The sequence below is a fragment of the Epinephelus lanceolatus genome, chromosome 11 (assembly GCF_041903045.1).
Source record: "Epinephelus lanceolatus isolate andai-2023 chromosome 11, ASM4190304v1, whole genome shotgun sequence".
NCBI classification, from domain to species: Eukaryota; Metazoa; Chordata; class Actinopteri; order Perciformes; family Serranidae; genus Epinephelus; species Epinephelus lanceolatus.
In genome coordinates this window covers 2,583,640-2,594,901 of record NC_135744.1, presented here as the reverse complement: position 1 = coordinate 2,594,901, position 11,262 = coordinate 2,583,640, and positions in this window count along the sequence as shown.

Here is an 11,262-nt window from a genome sequence, read left to right as displayed (position 1 = left end):
TCACCTTTGGTTGTCTGCGTCTCTGCTCTTCATGTCGTCTCATAGGTGGGACTTGTTCTTCAATGGGAGGAGCCTCCCCTTGGCTGACAAGTCCTGTCAGTTCCATATCTGTGGTCCAGGCGCCATCACTGTTTCTCCTGTTGTGAGGTGCTCCTGTCTCCCACTCAACTTTTCTGGGTACTACAGTAATCTGCAGCCGTGGATGATATATCTCTCCAGTTCTACTCTGTATTCTTATCTGTTGCAGAGGCAGTGAGGCTACTGGTGCACCTTCATAATTTTCACACAAGTATTGCAATAGTGTATGTAATGAAAAAGGATTCCACAATCTGCGCAAAATCGCTTCCCACGGGGCACCTGGAAACAGTTCTTTTACTCTTTTCAAATTTACAAATTTAGTGATTTGCCAAAGCTTCTGCTTAATTTCTTGCTCGTCTTGCCAGTGCTCGACCCCCTCGCTGTCGTAGTATGATCTCTCTATCCAAAAATGTGTTCGTATTCCCCTATATTCTATCGGGCCCTCGTTTAAACAGTGTTCTTCCCCCCAAATCTCGTCATCAACAATTTCTCCTCCATCCATCTATTTTTAGCTGCTTAATGTTTTTTCCTTCAGAGCTCACCTCCCTACTGCAACAGGTTGATTTATCAGTTTAATTTCTTTTCTGTTGGCTCTACTCCACCCAGCTCTCAAAAGCTTGATTTCAACCTCCCTTTTCTTTATTTACTTTATTTTATCATAAACTAAGACTCTTTATCATCTATAATGTATAATTTTCTTATTCTAAACTATACTTGTCACTTATTTTTTGTTTTTCTCACAATAACAAATATCTTTTTAATCTCCCCTTAACAGCCAGCCAGTTTGTATGGAGTTCACCCGAGCAACTGGTCCAATCAGTGAAACACGTGGACTTTTGTTGGCACCATTAGGTTTCCCTTGTCTGGTTTTGTTTCACTGAGACACTGTTGATAACTACCTCATGTAACAAAACTTTGATGAAACAAATCACATAAAACAAACACACATATCCAAAATGTCTACTTTCCTTTGTGATGACTTTTAGCCCAATAGAGGTCAGAATCAAAATATCAATTTTAACAAAGCTCTGTTTGCGTAAGCCCTCTTTTGTTGGCTACGTTCCTTACTTCATGCTGGCTGTATTTCTCACCTCCTCCCTTTGTGTTCTCTGTTTAGTCAGTCTCCCAATGATTTGCCAGTCTTTTTACCGCTATATTTTATTTAACACTCTACTGTATTTACAACACTTTATACAACGCTTCATGCATTACTTTGAATAGATTTTATTGTGTTTACTCTAACTTACTGCTAAATATATGTACAGCAACTTTATAACTTACAGTTAGATTTTTACAGTTTTTACACTTTTGATCGATCTGTTAACTGTTTTGACTTGTTTTTTGTCTTTTTTACTTTTCCTTTATCTCTTTGGTTGCAACTTTTTAAGCGTTCTGCCCGTGTCAGACCTGTTCTGTCTACGGTGACTCCCCTCCTTCCTGGCCGGGAGGTCACTTTCCTCAAAACAGCGGTATCCACAGAAGCTTTTTACTTTAGGCCTTTCCTTAATCTCTATTCCCTAAGCTCTCCGTCTAAGCAGTCCCAACGGTTGACTCACACACACCTGCCCCTACAGGCTTAAAGGTGTGCGTGGCAAGTCGCTAGCGGTATCCACGGATTCGCTTTTGAGTACCTCTGACTCTTTTATCTCTGCATTCCGCCCGAGCAGCCTATTGGTTGGCTCAACGCCCCTGCCTTTACAGATTTAAAGGGTACGTTGGTCAAGTCAATAGCGGTAACCACGGATATGCTTTTACATCTCTTTACTCTTTTACCGGTTTTACTTCTTATTTTCTCAATACTTTAAATACTTTAACTATCTTTTCTACTTTTGTTACCTCTCACATTCACACACACATACACTCTTCCCGCACCAAGATCACATATATTGCATCAAACTTAGCCGTCTCCCAGTGATGTTAGTTGTGACTCAGTAATGTTCTTGATAATTCAACCAATTCAGTGACACTTTTAGCAATTCAATTAGTTAAATCGTTATAACTAGGTTCTTTAGAGGAGGAACAATGCCAAATACCTTCGACCTGGGCGGCTCCAGCACTGCACCCCAGACACACCCGGTTTAGGCAGAAAAAGACTCTGCTTACCTTAGTTTGGTGGCCACCTGTGTGTCTGGCGTACAGCCCAGTGCTCCTGGTCTCCGGCCCCGACACGTCCTTCTCTCCTGGCTGGCAAATCGCCACTTGAAGTGTCAAAAATCGGTGCCTGGAAGTGGGCCTGTAGGCTCCCGACCTTGAACCTCTTGTCTCTTGTCAGTTGTTCTCAGATGTCGATTTGGTACCTTAGGCTCAGCTGGCAAATACTTAAAGAAACACTGGAAACAGGCAAAGTCCGATGCAATCAAGTTTAATGTGTCAACAGGCTTTAACACATACAACTTAGCGAGTCAGACTCCAGAGTGTGACTGAAAACCTGCTCTCAGAACCCTGGCTTATATGCTGGTGGAGATTCAAATGAGTCTCCACCTCTTTTTGCTAATCTTTCCCTCTTAAGACCAATTCTATTGGTGGAAAACCTTTCTTTGTGTCCAATTCTGATTGGGCCCATTTTTAATGGTGTAATGCAGCCTGGAATTTCCCAAGTTTTCTTCCCTTAGATCTGGTCTCACTTTCACTTTATTTTTAAAAAACATGTGTATTTTGGGGACTTTTCTATACAGTCCTCAGTGCTCTCAGTCTTATGCAAGGTGAACCTTTAGAGTGCAATCTGTGAATGTGTGTATGTATTACAGCATTTGAGTATGTGTTTCATCGTTTAACAAGACACAGTATGTTCTTTCAGTAGGTGCATACAACATGATTACATAGTCTGGTGCTATGGTGCTATGAGTACTTTGACACATACAGTAATGTTTTATCATATTTAAATGTGGATCAAAGAACTTTATAATGCCTTGTACATAAAAAACATGATTATATAAGTTTCTTAATCAATTTATACATCTTAACCTTACTGTTTGATTTGTTGGCACAAACTTTTACACTACACTTCCCAAGGAACTGTCAGCTCAATGAAATAAACTATCCGTTGACTCACTGACCACAACACTATGTCAGGCCTCTGCTTGGTACAAAATTTTTCCTGGGGAACAACAAGCTTTCCCCCTAAATCTACTTGCGTTTTGCAATCACAAGCACCTTCTAGGCAGCCACACCCTTGCCTGCTTGCTAACTTATCCCTTCTGTATTTCTCCCCCTCACAGACAAACTGAATTGCTAAACTCCTATTCTTAAAACCCTCTGAATTTACCTGTCTTCATTTCCCTTCGATGCCTGCAGCTAAACTTTTCAACACCTGGTTATGTTGCCATGTATACCAGCCTTATGACAAGCTAACTTTACAGCCTGACAAAATATGCTTTAAGGTTGTGGTACCTGAACACAATGGGTATGATGGGTCCCCATTTACCCACAGTTTTAGGTTCGTATGTAGCCCCTACTGGGAATCTAATATGATTCTTCTCCATACTCCACAGGTCCCTCCAACTAAGCTTCCTCTTCTCTAAGCTTTACCAATTCAACCACTGTCCCTGCTTAGTCTGGGCCACTACCTTTGCACCCCTTAATATCCCCTCCTGTCTGCGTATCTGTTCCACAACCAGCTTTCTTTTATCTTTAAGACCTGCTTTATTCCATGCCGGTTTGCCTGAGCCAAGCCCCAGGCTTCCCCAGCCAAACTGAACATTACCTACAATCTCTGCATGCCTAAGAGCTGCCTCTGCCTCCTGAACTGCTGATCTTGGGTTCCACTTCCTCCCCTTGGTTGGATTTGGAACCACACTCCTAACTACCATGTCCTTACTTCCAGATAACAAGAGCTCTGTCCTGACCTTTATACATTTAAATTCCTCTGTTAAACTAGATACTGGCAGCTGAAGTATCCCTTTTCCATACAATGCAACACTACTTAGGCACCTAGGAGCGCCCAACCACTTCCTAATATGACCAGTGCATTGATGAGGACTTCTGTAGAATGCTGAGAAAGGGAGGGCGGAGTCTGGAGATATTACGGAGATGAAAAAATGCGGTGCATGAGGTGTTGTTGATGTGGGAGGTAAATGAAAGGGTACTGTCCAGAATAACACCAAGGCTTTTAACTTGTGATGTGGTGGGGACCAAACAGCCGTCAATGGGAATACTGTGGGGGTGGGCTTTGGAGAGTGATGACTTGGATCCAATGAGGAGAACTTCACTTTTATTGGTGTTGAGTTTGAGCATGTTATTTGACATCCAGTTATTGATGGCTTGCAGGCAGTCAGTGAGGGCAGCTGGGGGTGAGGTAAAGTTGGGTTTAGTGGAAATGTAAATTTGGAAATGTAAATTTGGGTGTCAATTTGGGTGTATCCGCTTCCATAACAATGGAAGCGGATACCAAAGTGATGGAAAATATTGCCAAGGGGGAGGATATAGATGATGAAGAGAAGAGGGCCTAGCACTGAACCTTGTGGAACACCATGAGTGAGTAGTGAGGGTGACGATCTGGTGTTTTGGCCTTGAATGAACTGTGAACGGTCAGACAGGTATGAATGAAACCAGAGAAGAGCAGTACCAGAGACCCCAGTGCCAGCCAAGCAATCGAGGAGGATTGAGTGAGATATAGTGTCGAAGGCGGCACTGAGGTCAAGGAGTATGAGAATGGTGAGAAGACCAGAATCTGCTGCTAGAAGAAGATCATTTGTTATTTGAATGAAAGCTGTTTCTGTGCTGTGATTGCGACAGAAACCGGACTGAAATGGCTCAAGGAGGTTGTTTATTGACAGATGGTCTTGGAGTTGGGAGGCTACTGTGCGTTCTATGACTTTAGAGATGAAAGCGAGGTTGGAGATGGGTCGATAGTTGTTGAGTTCGTTTGGATCTAGACCAGATTTCTTTAATATGGGTGTGACTGAGGCAGTTTTGAGAGAGGAAGGAACAGTACCAGTTGAAAGGGAGGAGTGCAGGATTTGTGTAATGAGGGGGGAGAGCGAGGGGAGACAAGCCTTGACCAGTGGAGTTGGAAGTGGATGTAGGAAGTCCAGGAATTGCTGACACTGTAAAACTGACGTAAAGTGGGAGGTTGTTACTTTAGGCTTGAGCAGTTTGTTTATAGTGGAAAATAGAGTCCTGGTGTTGTTGCTGTCTTGTTGGATGATGTTGGAGTAATAAACAGACTTGGCGGTGTTTAAAGCAGTTTTGTAAGAGTCAATGTGGTCCGAGTACATTTGACGGTGAGCAGTGAGTCCAGTCCAGTTTTCAAAGGGGCCAGGGTGTCCAGTGCAGAGAGTAGCGTGCTGTTGTAATGCTCAACAAGGTCAGCAGTAGAGAAAAGGTGTGAGTGAAAGATTGACGTTGAAATTAGACTGTTCAGGTCAGTGATATTGATGTTCTTGAGATTATGGAAGGAGATAGTGCGCTTGTGAGGGGATTTGCAAACTGGGAGGTAGACATCGAAAGTAAGGAGTTTGTGATCAGAAAGTGGGAGTTCTGTACCAGAGAGATTAAATGGGGCAATGCCAGAGCAGCAGATCAAGTCCAAAATGTGACCCTTGTGGTGGGTTGGGAATTTAATATACTGAGTGAGCTCAAAGCTGTCGAGAGTTGAGATAAAGTCCATGGAGAAGGTGTCATTATGGTTGTCAACATTAATGTTAAAATCCCCGGTTAATATTATGTTTGGAGTGGTGGCACACAGATCAGCTAAAGTAGATGACAGATCAGTGAGGAAGGTGGAAGGGGCCTTAGGTGGACGATACACAGTCAAAATAATAGTAGGAACAGGACCATTTAGCTGCACAGCCAGCACCTCAAAAGATGGGGAGTCTTTCACGGGAACAGGGGTTATCTTAAAACTCTCGTGATAAATGAGCGCGAGACCGCCCCCTTTCCCGGAAGTGCGTGGTTTGGCAGTGTAAACAAACCCGGGGGGGAGAGACTGATTTAAATTAAAGAAATCGTTAGGCTTCTGCCAGGTTTCAGTGAGGCAAACAATGTCAAGGTTTAAATTAGCAATATAATCAGAGAGAAGCGTGGCTTTGTTCGTGAGTGACCTGATATTGAAGAGGGAGAGTTTAAGAGTGGTGTGAAAGGGTTCCTGAGAGCGTGAAACAGGAATTAACACAGAGTGGTCAACAGATCTCCTGGCGCGGTTAAGTTTATGCAGTCTCAGCGACCAGAGGGAGGGAATGACACTGTTGCATGTACTCCTCTGGGACTGAGGAGTGGGAGGGTTTGTAGAGAGGGTGGGAGGGGAAGATTCACACGGGGAAGGGGACAGGTGTATGATCTATGACAAACTTCCTGTCACTTAACTTCCCTCTACGTATCGAGATGCTTCTAGACCTACTAGGCTTGATCTGTTTGGGCTGAGAAAGCCATGTGTAAGTAAGGAGGAAATCCAGGAAGAGGAAGGTTATTTAAGTGTGGGAGTGGCCTATTTGAATCCATTTTGTTTGAGACCATGCTGCAAAGTGAGTGTGTTTGCTGATCCTGTGAGTTCATTTATCTCCTTTAACTTTAGCTTACATTGTAGTTATGCTATGTAGCGTGTGAAATAGAGTATGGTGAATGTGCTAGTAAAGGTAGTATCAGCATTGCTTCTGCCTGGAGCTCGCATAAACGGAGCCTGGGCTTGGTTGAAGGTGGCAGTGCTGTTTGGGCTGAGATCACTGTCCAGCCTCCTGGAGGTGTCATTGTTGTGAGGGCTCGTCCTGGGGAGGTAGACTGTACAGCCTAACCCGGCGGGGGAGTGTGATAGCCTAACAAGGCTTCCTTCCCTGGGTCTACCTCCTCTGTGGTAGTATAGGTAAGGTAAAGGAGGTTGTTCGGTTAGTGTGGGGAGCAGTGAGACCTGGCGTTAGGGGAGTGTCTCTGGGACGCCAGAGATCACTGTCTAGCCTCCTGGAGGTGTTGTGGGACTAACTAGACGAAACACTGGTGAAAGGAGGTTCCCACCCGATGACCCCAAAGACATGTTAGTTATCACTGCTCACTGGTCTGTATAGTTAAGCCTTGCCATAATAGCTTATCGTAGGGCTTAGGAGGATTATTCACTGAGTGCTGATCCCTTTTTTTTTTTTTTTTTTTTTTTATTAGAGCACAAACTTCTTGTGTTTATTTGAATTCATGCTGGCCCACTTGAGGTTCTTATTTACCTTCTTTAGTAGCCTCTTTTTACATGGCATTGTTGAGATCAGGACTCAGAGTCGCAGTCCTCTACGCTTCTCCTAGCTTCTAGTGCAATTACCCACCCATAGTTTTCATAGTTTTATACAAACAGTGTCTGTCCCCCGACCACCTAAATTATCTAAATCTAAAATAAACAAAGAGGAGTTGTGCATAACAACCTCATAAAAATTAAAACCTCTTCTGTGACAGAAAGACAAAACAGGAGAATTAAATGCGGACTGTTAAATATCAGGTCTCTATCGTCTAAAGCAGTGTTAGTAAACGAATTAATATCAGATAATCATATTGATTTACTCAGTCTCACTGAAACCTGGCTGTGTCCAGATGAATATGTTAGTCTAAATGAATCCACCCCTCCCAGTCACAATAATGCCCACATTCCCCGAGGCAGCGGCCGAGGAGGGGGAGTTGCAGCTATTTTTAACTCTAGTCTGTTAATCAGCCCTAAACCTAAACTAGACTATAATTCATTTGAAAGCCTCGTTCTAAGTCATTTACATCCGACCTGGAAAACCTCGCAGCCACTTTTATTTGTTATAGTGTACCGTGCTCCTGGCCCGTACTCTGAATTTGTTTCTGAATTCTCAGAGTTTTTATCCAGTTTAGTTCTTAAATCAGATAAAGTTATTATTGTAGGCAATTTTAACATTCATGTCGACGTTGATAATGACTCCCTGGCTACCGCATTTATCTCATTATTAGACTCCATTGGCTTCAATCAGGGTGTACATGAACCCACTCACTGTTTTAACCATACCCTCGATCAAGTTCTGACGTATGGAATTGAAATTGATAACCTAACAGTCTTTCCACAGAATCCCTCGCTATCGGATCATTATTTGATTACTTTTGATTTCTTTTTACTCAATTACATGCCACTCAGCAACACCTACTATACTAGATGTTTATCAGATAGTGCTAACACAAAATTTAAGGAAATGATTACTCCGTCGTTAAATTCAATACCAAGACCTTCAGTAACAGAGGTTTCCCATACCGACTTTAACCTCTCCCGAATTGATCATCTTGTCGATAGCGCCGTAGGCTTGCTGCAAACAACACTCAGCTCTGTAGCTCCTCTTAAAAAGAAGTTAACAAAGCAAAGAAAGTTCGCTCCTTGGTATAACTCTCAAACCCGTAAGTTAAAACAAATATTGCGAAAATTTGAAAGGAATTGGCGATTAACCAAACTGGAAGAATCTCGTTTAATAAACCACATTTAAGACTAGACTTAAGACTTTCCTTTTTGATAAAGCTTATAGTTAGGGCTGGCTCAGGCTTGCCTTGTACCAGCCCCTAGTTAGGCTGACTTAGGCCTAGTCTGCCGGAGGACCCCCTATAATACACCGGGCACCTTCGCTCCTTCTCTCCCTCTCTCTCTCTCTCTCTCTCTCTCTCTCGTGTTCTATTAATGCATCTTGCTAACTCGGCCATTCTGGATGCCACTAACTCGGCTTCTTCTCCGGAGCCTTTGAGCTCCACTGTCTCTCAGGTTAACTCGTATTGCAGCGGTGCCTGGATAGTGTGACGTGTGTGGTTGTGCTGCTGCCGTGGTCCTGCCAGATGCCTCCTGCTGCTGCTGTTATCATTAGTCACGCTTTTACTGTTATTATACACATATGATTATTGTCACACATGTATACTATCAGATATTAATATATACTTTCAACATATTGTACCACAGTAACCAGAACTATAATTATAATATTATTACTTTCATTAATGTTGTTGTAAGCTACTGTTATTACCGTCTGTCCTGCATCTCTCTCTGTCTCTGTCTCTCTCTCTTTCTGTCTCATTGTGTCATACGGATTACTGTTAATTTATTATGTTGATCTGTTCTGTACGACATCTATTGCACATCTGTCCGTCCTGGAAGAGGGATCCCTCCTCAGTTGCTCTTCCTGAGGTTTCTACTGTTTTTTTCCCCGTTAAAGGGTTTTTTTGGGGAGTTTTTCCTTATCCGCTGTGAGGGTCCAAAGGACAGAGGGATGTCATATGCTGTAACGCCCTGTGAGGCAAATTGTGATTTGTGATATTGGGCTTTACTACAAACCTGCAGCAACCAGGCAAATGAGCTGGAATGTTTTCCGGAGCTGAATGATGTGACAGAGTAAATGCTATACTATATAGCGGCTCTAGATGGTCTAAATTCTAATTCGTGTTCCTAGCGTTGATATTATCTCTGTGCTCTGCCTTATGCCATCTCTCCCTCTGTTTTAAGGACTCACCAGCCACAGCTCCTGTCTCTTCTCCACCTGATTCGAAGTCTGCCATTGCTGTCTGTCCATGCTCGCTGACATTCAATTTCAGTATAGTAGCTCTATAGAAGTGTTAGCTAGGATGAGGGCAGCAGGTGGGCCCCCCTATTTTAGGACGGCCTACAATGGGGAAATAAGGCACCTCCTTCCCTCTGCTAGCCTGGGAGTCCGCTTTAGGTAAGCGGTAGCACTCCCTTTGCCTCCTAGTTATGGGTCAAATAGCAACTGGGCAGCTCTCAGTGCTAGTACGCCTACTGTAGGCTACAGTAAACACTAAGTGTTAGCATAGTAACTGCGTAATCAATTTCCCCTCCTTGTGATTGTCTTCATTAACGAAATTGGTGCATATTTAAATAAAATATTTCAGAAAACTTGTAACACAAAAAATACTTGTCTTAATATGAGTGATCAACTGGGCAAGTTACTTGGGGATATCTTTTGGTTAATTTTTCGCCCTATTTGTAGTGTTTTGCCTACACGGGTGTAAGTTTGTTTACAGAGTGATAACTATAATTAAGCTACTAAATAGGCAGGGCTATCATACCAAAATATAAACTAGAGACCTGTAGAGTGATAAAAATGCCTACCAAGTTGTGAAAACGATCCATTTAACCCCTGGACTAATAGGGCCCCATTCTATTTGTCTGTTTGAAGTTCTGGCTGCACTAGTTACCTGTCAGGGGCTGGTGACATCAGATGGTGAGGTGAATAATCTAATAACCTACTTTCATGATAAGATGACATTCTTTGGCAAATATAAATGCAATTTTGGGGTGATTGGCTTATTTACATTAATAATGGCAAACACATATATACATGCCTTTTGGATTTTTTATTCCTTATTCCATGTCCACCTGTAATTCATGTGTGTTTAGGTGTATACATTTTTTAAAAGGAGCAAGATACTGATGAAATCTTTGCTGCATTGTGTGCAGCAACTGTCTGTGAACATTCAGTCCAAATTTAGTGACATTCTGATAATTATTTCCCGAGATTCATGTGATAAGGCAGACACTGTCCCTTTTGGAGAAGCCTAAATTTTGACTATTTTCAATTTTGGGGAGGACCCAAAGATCATCCAAACACAGAGGAAGTCAAAAATACCAAAATTGTTTGGTCCCTTTAAGTGATACCAATTTGTGAAAATTAGCCCTTTGGCCCCTAGACTAAATATATAAAAGTGGTTTGAACATTAATCAGCCTGAAAAAAATATTACTGAAAGCTTCTTCTTTAAAGAAAACATTTCTTAGTTATATTTATGACCATATGTTTGTTAAAATTCCTACTATCAACAGTAAAACATGCTGGAGTGAGGATTTTGGGTCCCATCTGGATGACATGGAGAAAAATTTTGTTAAATGCAAAGAAAATTACATTTTCTAACAAATCCAATGAGACCCAATGCAAGATTATTCACAGACTGCATGTTGGGTGGCAGTAGCCCAGTCCATGGGGACTTGGCTTGGGAACCCGGAGGGTCACCAGTTCAAGTCCCCGCCCGGACCAAAATATGGAGCATGGACTGGTAGCTGGAGAGGTGCCAGTTTCACCTCCAGGGCACTGCCGAGGTGCACTTGAGCAAGGCACGGAAACCCCAACCGCTTGTGGCGCCTGTCCATGGACAGCCCCCTCACTCTGACATCTCTCTATTTAATGCATGTAAAAGGTCCTGTTTGTGCGTGTGTGTGTGTATTTCAGGCCTGTGTGTATATGTATATGACAACAGAGTGAAAACACTGAATT